At 41.4% G+C, this 17500-nt stretch overlaps 1 protein-coding gene across 1 annotated transcript in view; it reads left to right on the plus strand.

Moving 5' to 3' along the window:
* The window catches only part of LOC138364255 (uncharacterized), a 286182-nt gene that overhangs the window by 259261 nt on the left and 9421 nt on the right, over window positions 1–17500 (plus strand). The window lies entirely within an intron of this gene.

Consider the following 17500-nt stretch of genomic DNA (forward strand, 5'->3'; position numbering starts at 1 on the left):
TAAAGGTACCTCAGAGACAACTGTCTGTTTCAGTTGTCCTCTTCTCTGCCTTAATTTGTGTCGTTTCATGAGTTTCTCCGATCTCCACCGTTATACCCTCTGTCTCCTCCCTGTTGGTCTCGGTTCATGCTGTTCCAGCGCCTGGGTCTTCTGTTGTTCTCCTGGTTCAGATTGTTGCCTCTGCTCCTGTTTCTGAATAAATTCTAGCCGCTGCTATTATTATTACCACCCTGTCTGTTGTCTGTTATTGTTGTTCCAGGAGTAGTCGTCTCTGATGCTATTGCCTCTGTTGTCGCCTGGGGTGATCCTGTTGTTCTGGTATCTGTTGTCCCCGGTCCCGTTCCTGTTACCCTGACCTCGGTTTTCTCCAGATCTCTGTTTCTCACTTGGTTGCCACCCGGTTTGTCTCGTGATGAATCTCTCCATCCGATTCGTGACCTGTCTGTTATTCCTACCTTGCCTGTTGTTGTTCGCCGACGTGTCCCATTGGAATTTCTATCTCTGAGGGCGGCTCCATCTGTTCGGGTCTCTTCTGGGTGGGAAGGCAAGTTGTTGTAGGACAGGCCTGCTTAGAATAGGGGATAGAGGGACATTGTTGTCTTCGTTCATCAGGAGCACTGAACGTAAGGGTTTTTGGGCCACTTGTTTTTGTTGTGGCTGTGGCTGCACCTGTTCTAGGGCTTTGTCCACTGTTGTAGTCAGGCAAACAGTGTACCTTTCTGAGGGTTTGAGAAAAAACTTTCATACCTGTGTGACGTCTGTCCTGAGTGCATCACCAGACTTCCGTCGTATGGTCTTTCGAGGGTCCCTGGTTTCGGAGTTGTCTTTCGTCTGAAACCTTTCCATTAGGTTGTACCAATTCTTACCTGGTCCCAACCTTGTATTACGTGGCGGGCTACGAAGAGCTCGATTTTGGCCATTTCTCTCGTATGTGAGGCTTTGAGGAGCAGCGTGTATGTCACCATAGACGCTCTGGCCTGTTCCATGTTCACTCTGTTTAGACAGCTGGCTAGACCTGGTAGGATTGGGAGACTGCTGAATAAAAATGGGAAACAAACCTGTAGGACAAGGTATTCGGAGACCGTGTTTAGCCTCACTGTCCATTGGGCAAACGTCAACCTGTCTTTTAGATATTCTATCTTTGTAAAAATTGGTTTTACCAGAGCTATAATTTCTAAGTTCTCCTTTTGGAAAAAACTGTTAACCTCCAACCCGTTCTCGCACTTTCTTAGTCAATATTGACTTATTAAATACGTGCACATGTGACATACTAAACATACTAGTTTACCTTGAAAAGCTTCATAGAAAACACCGACCTTATCTAACCTTCTTAGTATGTTAAGATAAGCATCTTATTGCTTCGTAATTACAATTATTACTTAACCTATACCTATAATAGGTTAAGTAATAATTGTAATATATATATACCTATAATAGGTTACGTAATAATTGTAATTACGAAGCAATAAGATGCTTATCTTAACATACTAAGAAGGTTGGGTAAGGTCGGTGTTTTCTATGAAGCTTTTCAAGGTAAACTAGTATGTTTAGTATGTCACATATGCACGTATTTAATAAGTCAATATTGACTGTAAGAAAGTGCGAGAACAGGTTGTAACCTCATGAAGGTCAGGTCTTTCCATCCTCTTGTGCACTTGGACTGCTATATCACTCTACTGGAGAAGGTCCTCCGGATTTGGGGTGAACAGCAGGTGTTCAAGTGCCGTCGACCCTGGTCCTGTCCATACTCTCCTGTCTCTCAAGAGTCCCTGGAGGGTGTCTACAGGAAGTTGTTGGATATTTCCAACATCGAATACAGCATTTTTGTATTCTCATTACTTATTACTAACCATATTAATATTGTAGTAAGTAAAATTAACAACTCGTAGAATTCTCCTGTACTAATAATTCATCTGTGCATTAGGCTAGAATTCTCACGTCATCTGACGCCAGTATTACGTCAGATTTCTTTACAGTAAAACACATTATATACAATTTGTGTGAGAATTAAATACGATTCTCCATAATTAAAGCATTCTGTATGGCAACTGATTGCAGACGAATGGTTCTCTAATTAAAAGCCGAATAGAGCGTTAGAATTATACCGTCTACCTCGCGGTAGTGTTAACGTCATCAATGAATGCCATGGGGAGACATTAATTCCTCTCCCTTTATATATTTACTATTCTTAAATAGTTAAATAATAATATTCCGTTCCTCTAAATAATAAACCCGTCCAGTCTTTAGAGTTTCAAGCGCGAATGCGAGAAATATTAATGTTCATGCCAATAATTTGTGTAATGAACGTCGACTCGGCGTGGGTAGAGGGACGCCATGCCATCCTCAGTACACGTACACGTGGGGAACCGAAGAGAAGCAGACCTGCGCTTACCGTACTCACAAAAGACGCCATTGTCCAGCAAATAGGACACGTGTGTCTATCCACAGATGAAAGCCGCCACTGTGAGGCGTGAACGACCTTGCAGATAATATCTTCAACTAGTGCTGGTGTTAAATAAGGGACCCCTAGACTTGGTTCCTGACGACACGTGATCAGCCAACTTGAAACGTATTAATCCAGGATAAGCTCACCTGAATTTGGGATACGTAATTACGGCAATCTTAATACTTACACAGTGCCCACAGTTAAGTACTTTTATTTGATGCATCATTTATAAGTGTATTAATGGCAGGGTGATTGCACGTCACGCGGCAAGACAACACCTAATAACAGGTGATTAGAATTCTATCTGTAGATATCAATAATCTTGAATATGAATTGAGTAGTTAAATCAATTGCTACTGGTAGTCATTTATCTTGCAGCTCGAGAGACGAATTCCTCATGCTGTCTTCTCCGTGTTAACCGTGTCATTCGTCGGTGTACCAGACTTGGAGATTAAGAGGACTGCCAGGGTTATCTAAAGGAATCTATTACCAGCTAAGGCTTATTTCTTTTTATTCACAACTTTGCAATTTGATACATTCAGAATGTTCAACATAATGTGTGATTTACTGTAACTCATTATTATGCTCATATTCATGTTCTTCTTTGTATGAATAATATTATATTCAACATTAATTATAGGATTAGATTATTATTAATAGAATTAGTGAACGAACCACACTGATTCCTGGACGTACTGACCTCCAGTAATAACCCCCCAATGTAGGTGTTTGAGGTTTGGTTTTAATAATACAGCCCATTAATTATTCTTATGATCATACTTTTTAGTCATATCCATAGTCACTGGTTTTCTCTAGAATTTTATCTAATGATCTGAAATTCTCAGTTTCCCTCTTTAAAAGCGGGTGGTCCTTCGTTATTTAATTTACTACTTTAATTATTAATTAATCAGAATCAAATCCAAATATCCCACATTATGGTTCTTCGAACCGGATAGGCATTAAATTTATAATTAAAATATTAACCATTAATAACTAATCCTTGTGTGATAGAAGCTAGACTAACTATTTAATTAATTGTGTCAACTAATAGTGAAACACATCAGTTAGCCTAGATCACACTAACAGCTACCTTATACATAGCTGTAGTGGGTCATAACCAAGTACCCACAACATTTAGACCTACACTTCATACTGAAGTAGAACCCTTAGGTCACCAAGAGCAACAGCTCATAACCTTATATTAATCACTAACACCAATTAAGTGTTAACCATTTAGGCTATACCAATGTTTCAATATATGGCTGTCGGCAGACTGTCCATTATAGCCTGAATCCATGTTAAAATTACTGATTCACTCAAGTCAGTGGATCATTAACATTTAGGGATCCAGTATACTAATATAAATTACTGATCTCATACTAGTTAATCATTACTAACCCTGATAATATTTTATTCCACCATTAGGAGTACATTCAGGAGTTAGATAATATTTACGGCAGTAGAATACTTGCCAAACACAATTAATTTCTTTGTGTTCATTTAATTTCTTATACATATAATTACACAAGTGTATATTATATAAAATACAAAAAACCCAAAAACACAGCACAATTATTTGCACATTACTGCACCATAATATAATCTTTGCCAACCTTATTAGGTAGCAATTTAGGCTGTGATTGTGTTGAATCTGGCACAAGCACAGCCTAAATATAGTTGTAGTTTCTCAAGTAGAAATTCTCACGACTAGGCTTGAGCTAGTTAGTGACACATATATTATTCCTTTGTGCTGACCCTATCAAGGGTGGGATTAACCATTTATTGTGTAATTATTTTATTGCATATTTCTATGTATGTCTTTGAGTGTTACTGTAAGTCTGCTACCCATCCGAGGCTGATTTAGAAGAGCTAAGCTGAGGAACACCTGTAGTGAGACCAAGGTACCACTCAAATCTTAGTTGCTTATTAATAGGTAGGTAGCTAACCTCTAAATGAGGTAAATTACAACCAGCCTCAAGAAACATTAGGCTGTCAATACTTATACCTGCTCTGCATCAAGGAGCAGACTATAGCTATACCACTAGCTACATAAGCCCTATCAGGCTCAATTTACCGCAAGAATGAATCCTTTAGAAAGGAATGCAAGATTCTTGACAGCTCTTCAAGGTCCTTTAGGAAAACTGCTTATGAAATGTCATTTCTGTGTCGAAACTGACCCAGGTGACGTCTATAGACTAGCAAGTTCCATAAGGATCGCCAGCCAAAAATATGACTATATCAAGACTGTAATCGAGACCCACAGGAATTTACTCCAAGCCGGTCATACTGTCTCAGACCACTCACGTCTAACAGAATCTGATCTCGATAACTATGAACATTCTGTTCAAACCAGTTTAGACCGATATAAGGAGGTGCTTGCGAAGCAAGATATTCCCGAGTGGGTGGATCAGATCATTAATAGACCTGTATCCAAGTTAACACTCAGCTCAGATGAAATACTTGAGCTAAATCAAGACGAGGAGAATCCTCTAATCAATACGGATCACTACACAGGATCCACAACTGAAGATCAACCTTCATTTTCTAACCTCTCATCTAATACAGCTTCATGTGATGATTTGTTTAAGAGTCTGATCAAATTTCAGACCACTCTTCTCAATGTTCCTTGGATTCTATAAGTTCAATACATAATGCTACTGAATTAACTAGCTTATCACCAGAACCCAGAGAAACAAGTGAAGCTGCCGATGAAACAAGTGAAGCTGCAATGATCAGTGAATCTGAACCAGAAAATGATAAAGCTAATGCTGCAGCAGCAGCCGAAGCTGTAATCAAAGCTGAGGCTAAGCAAGAAGCCTTAAGCAACACAAGTAATGGTCACAATTGCTCACAACAGCCTTCTAAAGTAAGTGCTAACAATGAGAAGACTATTATAAACCTTGTGCACCAATTATTAAATTTATCTTCACCAGAACAATCAGTTGACTCTTTACAAGACTTTAGTTTTCAGCTTGAGTCACTGATAAATTCTTTCAGTAAAGAGGTGGATCACCCAACTACTGAGTGGATGACTAAAATTATCATCCAGAGAAAATTGTCTGGTGACACACTTAATAAACTATATGTATGCCAGAATGGTAATACCCTGTCAATGCAGGATATATTTACAGGTTTGCGTAATATGAGCAATCATACAGCAGACCAAGCAATTAATGCTAAATCTGAATGCACCAAAACTGTACCTACATCAGTTTCCTTACCTGAAACTCCTAAAGTGACACTGTCACTAGGTAACCAAGGTGCTAATACTCAATGTAACAACAATCAGTCAAATACTGATTCATCAGTGAGGCCTAAGAGTCCCACAGGTGCTCCTAAGAGACCTAATAGTCCAAAGAGCACTGTTAATAATCCATGTAACCAGAATCAGTCAAACACTGATTCATCAGTGAGGCCTAAGAGTCCCACAGGTGCTCCTAAGAGACCTAATAGTCCAAAGAGCACTCCCAAGAGCCTGTTAATGGTTCCCCAGAGTACACCCAGTACTCACAAGAGAATAAATAACAAACAAATGCAAACAGCAAAACCATCACCACCTGCTAATACTGTTTTACCTAAATCGGTAACCCCTAAACGATCTGTAGGATGGGGAATGTGCTTGTTTTGCAATCAAAAACATTCTCTGTACAAATGTACTAATTATCCTAATAGAGACACAAGAGTCAGACGACTCAAACAGTTACACAAATGTACTAGGTGTCTCAAACCACATAATGTTAACAGCTGTGACACCCCACTGAACACCTGCAATAGGTGTAGAAGGGGCAAGCATCATGCTGCACTGTGCAAATTAGTTCGGACTAATTATGCCAATCCTAGAATAGGACGTAGAGAATCTACCCCAGTACAGTGTTGCAAGGTCCGAGATGTGTACAGCGTAACTTCACAAGCATCTCAAGTGGATGCTGCTTTGCCTACTGCCCAACTTCAAGTGAAGAACAGAGGAGCCAAGATCACCATACGTGGACTATTTGATCAAGGTTCCCAGAGAACTTTCATTACTCAAAGGGCAGCAGAGGCACTTAATTTACAACCAATAGGACAGGTAAAATTAAACTTGTCCGGGTTCATGATAAATCGAGGAACCCATGAATACTCAGTAGTTCAACCGCTTGTACGACTAGGTAGTCAAGCCAAGGCTGTCCAAGCCATTGTTGTAGATCAAATACCTTTAGACTTATATATTAAGGGTCGGGTACACAGCCCACTTCCTGCAGGAACGTGAAATTAATTTGGCTGACAACAATTTAATGTCTGACCGCCTTAACAATGTAGATGTACTAGTAGGAGCCGACTACTATTACCAGTTCATAACTGGACATGTTAAACGATTGGGAATGAATATGCTCCAATCTGCAGGAGGCTACTTACTTACTGGTAAAGTTCTGAATGTGAACAAGCCTAAACCTGCCAACAACAATAAATTAATCAGCAGTAAGTCAATTCTCCAACAGCAAGCTAAAAGGAGAAACACAGCTGAATAATAAACTCAGATTGTATGTAGTGCAATTGATACTCGCCGAGATGTTTCATAGCTCTCAGTGAAAACCAATGGTCCGTACTCAAACAAGTACAAGTCACAGCGACCAACCCATTGAATTCACTGCAGACCTAGAATTATTCTCGACAAGTAGTAATTGACCACACTCAGTCTTCCTAGTTAAATTGTAATGTTAGGCTAGAGAATCTAGTACTCCCTAGGAATTAATAATGTTAGGCTAGAGAATCTAGCACTTAATGCCACAGGCATTTCCTGAATTTAGTGATAACATTCACTAGGACCACTGGTCCACTATACTTGCGCTTAAAGGTTTGCCAAGAAAACCTTCTTAATACCATGTTTTCTGCACTAAGAGTTAGTGATAAATACTTGCATTAATTGTTCGAGTTTTTTTTTTTTTTTCGTTTCTGCTTATTTGGTGTAGGAGCGCAGCACGAACAAACTTGCAAACTTACTAATATGTAAGTGAATTTCCAGAGAACTAATATGTTTAATGCATTATCGTTAAACATTAGCATTGTTAATTAACATGCTTCATGAGCTTAACATAGCTCACCTTAGAATTAACGTAATAATATGAGTGCTCGTTCACCATGCGCACGAGCTTAATATTGCTCGCCATGATAACTGAATGACAAAGCTCCACCTCGTTAATTCGAGTTCACTGAACTCACCCTGTTAACTGTTAACGAGCTCCATGTAGCTCACCCTGTCAGCACTGCTGACGAGATCACTATCTCACCCTGTCAACACTGTTGACGAGTTCACTGAACTCACCCTGTTAACTGTTAACGAGCTCAATGCAGCTCACCCTGTTAGCACCAGCTAACGAGCTCACTGTAGCTCACCCTGTCAACACTGTTGACGAGTTCACTGTAACTCACCCTGTTAGCACTAGCTAACGAGCTCCATGTAGCTCACCCTGTTAGCACTAGCTAACGAGCTCACCCTGTCAACACTGTTGACGAGTTCACTGAACTCACCCTGTTAACTGTTAACGAGCTCCATGTAGCTCACCCTGTCAGCACTGCTGACGAGCTCAATGCAGCTCACCCTGTCAACACTGTTGACGAGTTCACTGTAACTCACCCTGTTAGCACTAGCTAACGAGCTCACTGTAGCTCACCCTGTCAACACTGTTGACGAGTTCACTGCAACTCACCCTGTTAGCACTAGCTAACGAGCTCCATGCAGCTCACCCTGTTAGCACCAGCCAACGAGCTCAATGTAGCTCACCCTGTCAACACTGTTGACGAGTTCACTGCAACTCACCCTGTTAGCACTGCTAACGAGCTCAATGTAGCTCACCCTGTCAACACTGTTGACGAGTTCACTGCAACTCACCCTGTTAGCACTGCTAACGAGCTCAATGTAGCTCACCCTGTCAACACTGTTGACGAGTTCACTGCAACTCACCCTGTTAGCACTGCTAACGAGCTCAATGTAGCTCACCCTGTCAGCACTGCTGACGAGCTCACTGTAGCTCACCATGTTCAAGAGTTTGTTATAACTCGACCTGTTAATGAGCTTAATACTGCTCACCATGTTAATTTGAGTACATTTTTGCTTACAATTAGCTTAGTCCCTTACTTAGGTAGGTTAGAAATTCAAACCATTTATTTAGGTAGGTTTAGGGACTTTAGTAGTGTCAACTGAGTACTAGCCTAATCTGTACTCACCATTAATTACAGTTGACTATACTTATAGAGACTGATTTAATAAATCCAAATTCATGTAAAGGTGATTTCGTATTAAATAGTTTAGTGTCAAGCCTATGAGCTGTCATTTAATTAGCTCATAAGTCAGAATGACTAGGCTACTAATCTCACTGTCGACTCAGAATTTTCCTTGATTTTAATGAATAAACTTTTCAGTTCTCTACCTTTCTATTATTTAGCTAGTTAGCAAATTAGTTGTACCATCAGTCAGCATGACTACTGCACGGCAGTGCACATTTAATTCAATTTCCTCATTTGAATTTGAGGTGATCGTGATGCTGCGTGATGTTATTGTCTAGTAACTCAATAGTTACAAGTCACAGCGACCCTAGACAGTTGCCATACTGTAGTGTCATAGTCTCCTTGATCTTAAATGACTAGTAATACTCTACTGTATAATCATACAATAGTGTTATCAGTTCTTAGGAACTTATTCTGAGTTTACCTATGATTCAGCAGCTACGTAATGCACCATTACATGTCACTGCGACCCTAGTTGTTGAGTTTATTGTGAGCTTTAGAGTGTTCCTGATTACCGATAACTTAATCATTTAATGTTTCAATTTCATGCATGTTTCCACTAAGGGAAACTACAAGCCTATTACAACTCTGAAGAAGAATAATTTCTTTCACATCCCACTGAGATAACTTTGATGATGCTTCGATGTGATATCACGTAACGAAACCTTACACGTCACTATGACCCAAGATATCGCATCACCGTAGAGTCTGTTAGTTTAAATTGGGAGAGTTAAATTTATCAATATTGTGTAAGCTACAAACAACATGTTTAATTTGACATGTAAATAGCAAGACTCAAGTTCTTGTAAGTCCTTGATAAATCCAGGACGTTCGTTATGTGTGTACTAACATACTAACATACTAACATACTAATGTATTAATCTTGATATCACTTCGGGATAGGTCAGTACAACACAGTACACTGCGACCCTGGGAACCCCCCCCCCCCGGAGTTATGTTGGATATTTCCAACATCGAATACAGCATTGTTGTATTCTCATTACTTATTACTAACCATATTAATATTGTAGTAAGTAAAATTAACAACTCGTAGAATTCTCCTGTACTAATAATTCATCTGTGCATTAGGCTAGAATTCTCACGTCATCTGACGCCAGTATTACGTCAGATTTCTTTACAGTAAAACACATTATATACAATTTGTGTGAGAATTAAATACGATTCTCCATAATTAAAGCATTCTGTATGGCAACTGATTGCAGACGAATTGTTCTCTAACTAAAAGCCGAATAGAGCGTTAGAATTATACCGTCTACCTCGCGGTAGTGTTAACGTCATCAATGAATGCCATGGGGAGACATTAATTCCTCTCCCTTTATATATTTACTATTCTTAAATAGTTAAATAATAATATTCCCTTCCTCTAAATAATAAACCCGTCCAGTCTTTAGAGTTTCAAGCGCGAATGCGAGAAATATTAATGTTCATGCCAATAATTTGTGTAATGAACGTCGACTCGGCGTGGGTAGAGGGACGCCATGCCATCCTCAGTACACGTACACGTGGGGAACCGAAGAGAAGCAGACCTGCGCTTACCGTACTCACAAAAGACGCCATTGTCCTGCAAATAGGACACGTGTGTCTATCCACAGATGAAAGCCGCCACTGGGAGGCGTGAACGACCTTGCAGATAATATCTTCAACTAGTGCTGGTGTTAAATAAGGGACCCCTAGACTTGGTTCCTGACGACACGTGATCAGCCAACTTGAAACGTATTAATCCAGGATAAGCTCACCTGAATTTGGGATACGTAATTACGGCAATCTTAATACTTACACAGTGCCCACAGTTAAGTACTTTCATTTGATGCATCATTTATAAGTGTATTAATGGCAGGGTGATTGCACGTCACGCGGCAAGACAACACCTAATAACAGGTGATTAGAATTCTATCTGTAGATATCAATAATCTTGAATATGAATTGAGTAGTTAAATCAATTGCTACTGGTAGTCATTTATCTTGCAGCTCGAGAGACGAATTCCTCATGCTGTCTTCTCCGTGTTAACCGTGTCATTCGTCGGTGTACCAGACTTGGAGATTAAGAGGACTGCCAGGGTTATCTAAAGGAATCTATTACCAGCTAAGGCTTATTTCTTTTTATTCACAACTTTGCAATTTGATACATTCAGAATGTTCAACATAATGTGTGATTTACTGTAACTCATTATTATGCTCATATTCATGTTCTTCTTTGTATGAATAATATTATATTCAACATTAATTATAGGATTAGATTATTATTAATAGAATTAGTGAACGAACCACACTGATTCCTGGACGTACTGACCTCCAGTAATAACCCCCCAATGTAGGTGTTTGAGGTTTGGTTTTAATAATACAGCCCATTAATTATTCTTATGATCATACTTTTTAGTCATATCCATAGTCACTGGTTTTCTCTAGAATTTTATCTAATGATCTGAAATTCTCAGTTTCCCTCTTTACTTTAAAAGCGGGTGGTCCTTCGTAATTTAATTTACTACTTTAATTATTAATTAATCAGAATCAAATCCAAATATCCCACAGAAGTTGAGGTCTCTGTATTTGTGTAAGATCTGAAGCATTCCATACTCCCACTCATGTTCAGAGGTGCTAGGGAGAGAATCCTTGAGAGCTTCCGTAATTATTCCCGGAAGGGACTCTGAAATAGTTAACTCGGCCCCCACTGGCCTCCTCGCTTTCGATGTTGAGGGTTGGTTTAGTGAGGCTTCTCGTGTTCTCTTCGTTCATAATGCGTCAATCAATATTCTGGCTCTATAATGAAATGAAACTTCCAACACTTTTAACAATCAAGAATAGGGGAAAAAAAGTTATAGGCTTTTTCTTCTCTTTTTGGTTCGTGTATGTGAGAGAGTCTCGAAAAAAAACATAAACAGTATTTCTCTCTGCAATGGAGTCACTCTCCCTGCGAGGGGGGGGGGTCCTACCAGAAAACTGAGTGGAAAAGCCTTTTGTGTCACGGTATTTCACCTTTCGATGATACTTCCTCTCCCTCTAACCAGGGGATATCGTTAGGGCAAAATGCTACAACGGGTACAACAGACCGCTTCGTAGGACCTTAGTCGTTTTACTCTTCAGCCCGTAAAGTAGAATTGTGTTGTCTGAGCCATGTTGTTGTTGTTTTTTAGATTTAGCTACTCGGAACAAAATGTCTTTGTAGCATGGGATATGGTGAGCCTGTAATTGAGTTCGGTTATCTGTGATAACCTTGATACTGTGATATTTGGGTCAAAGTTTTAAATGGAGGTGGGGTTTCCTCCATTTTCCCTGTTTCTTTCTTTCGCTTCTGTTTTAGTGCACTAGTTTTACTCTTATTTTAATAACATTATCTTGGTGGCGGAAGTAGATGCAGAATGTTCACTAGTGAGTCCCATTCTTCAACGGCTTTTCTAATCATTGTAGTCGCTGTGGAATGTGCATCTAATGCAGTTGCTGTCGTTGGATTAATGTTGGGTTTGATGCACAGGGCTTCAGTAGCTTTACTTTCCAGTAAGTAGTGCAATAGTGGCACCTCTGCTTCTGTTCCACAGATGACACACTTTAACTACTGGGTTTATTACCTCCCAGCAGCACTTGTAACAAAGTCTGAGACTTTGTATGGCCACTGCAATGTCTCTGGATGTCTTTTTGTCAGGCTTGAAAGAGTAGTACCCAGTGGCTTGTTTGTACCATATTGCAGTGGATCTTTTTTCTGCTACTTTGGCTCTTTAGCGACGTTTGATAGTTGGTAACGTTTTCTTCTTGATTTGCTCCTTGATCTGTGAAAAACTTGGAGGTATTTGAGCCTGCACAATAGGTAAAGCAGTGGCAGTTTTTGCTAATGAGGCTGCATTTTCATTACCATCTATGCCAATGTGACTTGCTATCCAATTTAGGGTGATTGACAGCCCTAGATTATAGGCTTCTTTTCCTATATGTTTGATTTCTGTGAGGAGTTGTATATTATCTCTGTGCTTACTGAATAACAATGCCTGGAGTGAAGATTTAGAGTCGGCCTCGTAGCCTGGTGGATAGCGTGCAGGACTCGTAATTCTGTAGCGTGGGTTCGATTCCCGCACGAGGCAGAAACAAATGGGCAAAGTTTTTTTTTCACCCTGAATGCCCCTGTTACCTAGCAGTAAATAGGTACCTGGGAGTTATTCAGCTGTCACGGGCTGCTTCCTGGGGGTGGAGGCCTGGTCGAGGACCGGGCCGCGGGGACACTAAAGCCCCGAAATCATCTCAAGATAATCTCGGTATGAATGATATCATGTAAATTATTCTCGATTGTATAATATATGGCCTCCTTCAGGGCATATAATTCTGTTCGCAAATGTTGAGCACCTACTATTAATGATCCAGTAAGCTTCATGGTCGCTAGTGTAAACTGCTGCCCAGCAGAACCTCTTTCTTGATCAACTGATTTATGTGACGATGTGAGTCGTTGTAGGTCTTGAGATGCCTTCCATTTGTTGTTCTATGACTGCTTTGAGCCTCTGCGAGTCACATGCTGATTTTTTAACTGGTAATCCTTCAATGATTTTCTTAAGACTCGATTCTTCCCATGGAGGAGGCTGCCGAAAGTGTTTATATGGTCTATCTATCTATCTATCTATCTATCTTTGTTTTTAAAGGTCCATTTCAAGTCCACTTTCTCCAGAATCTTGACCAGATTATCCGTCCATGCACTTGTTCCATACTGAAGGTTTCTCTGAAGCGATCTGTGTATGCTATCTTTGATTGACAGTCTGGTGGTGGTTCCAACAAGTTTTGCTCCTATGGTGGCTATCCAGTGTTTGATCCTGTTTTCTAATGCTGGTAAGTTGGTTTTCATTCTTAGTCTCTCGACGCGTCCGTATAGGTGCTCCCAGCAATGTTCTGTGAGCATCATTTTGAGACACTTCCAGTTTCTCCCATTGATTATCATTGAGGGATGTAAGAGCAGGAGCAGCGATAACTGTTCTAATAAATAATAAATATCATCGTCAATAACTGCTTGAACGTAGTACATTTTGAGCACTGGTAGAGATGCACCATCTCTAAGACTTGTCAGGGAGCGCAAAGCTGAGTTTCTGGCTTTACAACGTTGCCGAAGATATTAATTTTCTTGAGTGAATTTCAACTGCCTGTCTATTATGACTCCAAGGTATTGAAAAGAGGTAACCCACTCAATTTCATGAACTTGTATTGCGATTCTGATGTCATGAGTTCTCATTTTAACGGTCATTGTTTTGGTTTTATTGCTCTTTATTTACACTGCTATGCGTTCCGCTTCCCTGCTGATATTATCTAGGCATTGTTGAGCAGGGTTCCTGGCGCCTTTACCATTGATGATGAACATAAAGTCGTCTGCATAGTTAAGCAGTTTGGCTTTTGGTAACTTGAGCTTTACGAATTGATCCACGAGACAGTTGAAGAGGAAATGGCTTAGTATTCCTCCCTGCTGAGTTCAATTTTCCAGCTTCTTTGAGGTGATTTTTTCCTTGGAATTTGACTTTAGCTTCTCGGTTAAGCAGGCTTTCTTTGGAAAAGGCAAGAGCGTGTCCTTTGATTTCCTTTTCCAGAAGGCAGCACAGTGTAGCTGGAGCACTGGCTAACTTGACGGCTTTTTCTAGGTCTAGAAATATAAGGATTCCAGGTTTGTCATTGATTTGATCCAGGAAGGAGGTAAGGCATTCTGTGGTTCCAACACCTTTTCTGTAAGCAAACATATTTTGGTGTAGTGGATTGGCTTTCCATTCCGTTCGATTAAGAGCCTTCTTTCTACGGTTTTGGCCAGACAACTTGTTAATGAGATGGTCTTGGATTTCCTGGGTCTTTAGGTTTTGGAATGGGAACTATTATTTATTTTTATTTTATTTTACATGCACGCATGCTTATAAGTACAATGAAAGTAAACAAATACAACATAGAACAGAACAAAATGACAAAGCACAAACGTGCAAAAACAGAAAGGAACAAATGTACTAAACACACAAACGCCGGCCGGAAGGGCCGACCACAAAACAATAATAATTACAAAAAAAACACAACAATTAAGTTAAACACAGCGGAATACAATACAGAAATAACACACCAAAACATTAAATATACAGAACAAGGCTACCAGCACCGCAAACACACACACGGAGAGGCACCAACACAAAACGAAAATAATAATAATAAGAAGAAAGGAATACAAGTATACAACAAACAAAAAGAAAAGCACAATGGCAAAACATGACAAAAAGCATAAACCCAGACCGGGTCACGCCAACAACCTGAAGGGCACTCAACACTACACAAACAAGCGCACAAACAGCATCATAAAAACATAGAACCACAAAGCATAACACAAGAACATGACATCCACAACCAGACACACACGCTAACCAAACCCTGGACCGCACAGGAACCGGACACACACACAAGCCACACAAATAATCTCACGACGACAAACCGGAGCACGCAGGAACCGGGAAACAAACCCGCCCCACCCACTCTCACACACCCGACCCGCACCCCCAACCATGCACACAAATGGAAACAACCCACAATATACAATACACAAAAGAATCATGTGAGGAATACATTTCTCAGAGACAGGACCATATGTCTCCGCAGCCCAAGGATACTTTCGCTTGTAGGCCTCCCAAATCAAATATTCCCTGTCGGTAGGGGGACGATCCCCCTGCCGCCGCGGGCCCTTCGGGAATCTCCAGATCAGGCGGAAACGGCCACTCCTTAAGCGCACCGACGCAAGTCGCATAACGAGGATGAGGAGCGCAAACGACGTCCTTCGAGGTAGCAGACGACACCGATGAAGCGTACGAGGGCTGCCGAGACGCCCGTGTCGCCGTACGCACAGGAGCAGGGGACAATCGACGAGATGGTAATACCTCCACCGAGACCGCAGGAGACACTGAAGAGATGGCCGGAGACGAAAGAGGCGTCGAGACCGCAGCCGATGAAATGGGAAACGAGGAAGGGGTTACAGAACCCCCAGAGCGAGCAGCCTTTTTCAACACCATCACCAGGCCATCCCGCTCACCACGAACCTCAGCAGGGGAAACCAGCCCCCACGAAGAAATGGAGCCATCCAACGCAGGCGACGCACCCGAAGCAAGAACCGCAGACACCATATCTGAAGTGGAGGCCGAAACACCGGCACTGGCATCCTCAGGCAAATGCACCTCCGCCATCACCGTAGTATGCAACGCAACCGGAGCCACCCCTCCGTTGCCGGCAGATCCACAAGCGTCGAAGTCGCCAACGTCAGCCCATGCTGAAGACGAACGCCGGGAACGCTTAGCTTCTGGCCACACATCATCAGACCCGGAGGCTGACTGAGACATGCGCAACACAAGCCGGGCGAACCGATGCACGTCGCAGAACGGCAGCATCCTCAACCACATGGGGCACCAGGCCAGGCACAGGAGGAAGCGCCGGATCCACCCCATCACCCAGAACAGACGGCGAGGGTGCAGGGACAAGGTCAGACGCAGCAGAGGACGAACTGGAAGATGGGGGATTCGAGCAGAAGGTAGCCGGGAGAACCTCAGGGACACTAGTCTGAGCAGGACGATCAAAAAGCGACGACACAACCTCCGGAGGAGAGGCGACAACAACAGGGGGCGCACCAGGCAGCGCAACAGGCGACACAGGGGGCACATCTGCGGCTGAAGAGACGTCCACATCCACCGAATCTTCCTCCACAGGAAGCGGCGGAAAATCCTCCTCACTGAAGAGGTTCACGGGTGCAATGGCAGGCGCAGAATAGTCAGCAGCCTGATGGCCCAAGAGGCCACAACGATAACACGTCCGAGGCTGGCGGGCGTAAAACACCCGAACATTGTAACCCATAAGACGCACAGAGGACGGAATATCTTCCTGGAGCCTCATGCCCAGGGTGCGAATGCCCAGTCCTCACACCCTTAAGTGGACTGGAAGACACCACATTCACCCGCACACTAACCACTGCGCCAAACCGGCCGAAGTACCACCGTAGCAGACCCTCCAGAAACTCCAATGGAGCCCCATGCACACTGACGTAAGTGAGGGCACCACTCCGATCAGAGAGGGTCACAGTGCCCGTACCATCCGCAGGGGTAATGTCCTCCCCTCGTATCACAACCTGTCCTCTTAAAAAGAACGTCAACATTTGCCGTTTGACTCTACGGCTGTTTTTGGACGTTATTTTGTGTAAAACAACGTCTATTTTCGCTTCCATGGACTATCTCTTGTTATACAATGAAATACCACACTCTTATTATTCTATAACTCACTGACTGTGCTCTGATATTTGTTCTTCAAGTAAAAATATATATATTTTTGGCTTAATTAGGCCATAATCCAGAAAACTCCAGCCTATCGATCTTTATATTTAGGAAAACATCTAATAAATATTGGAAATGAATTTTTCGTTCGCCGACAGTTGCCTGTTACTATTTAACCCTCTATGCTGTAATGTCGCTGGTCATTGTGACTTTCCCAGGATTTATATATGTTTTGTAGTAGCATTTAGTCAGACTACAGTAATTTAACTAATGGGAAACCTCTATAGTTGTCGTAAATTAATAATAATCATTTATCAAATAATAAATTAGCAGACATATGCAACATTTTATGTTACGACTTTTCGGGTAGGCCGTTCTGTTTGTTTACAACCCCAATGGTTCAAAATACACAATACTTTTAATATATAAGTGACTAAGTATGCTCTAATATATGGTCCTCAATGAAAATTATCGTTTTTTTTTTGTTAATTTGTCCATAATGAATAAGATTCCTTACTGTTGATCTTTATATTAA

This window comes from Procambarus clarkii, chromosome 2 (genome assembly GCF_040958095.1).
Source record: "Procambarus clarkii isolate CNS0578487 chromosome 2, FALCON_Pclarkii_2.0, whole genome shotgun sequence".
Taxonomy (NCBI): domain Eukaryota; kingdom Metazoa; phylum Arthropoda; class Malacostraca; order Decapoda; family Cambaridae; genus Procambarus; species Procambarus clarkii.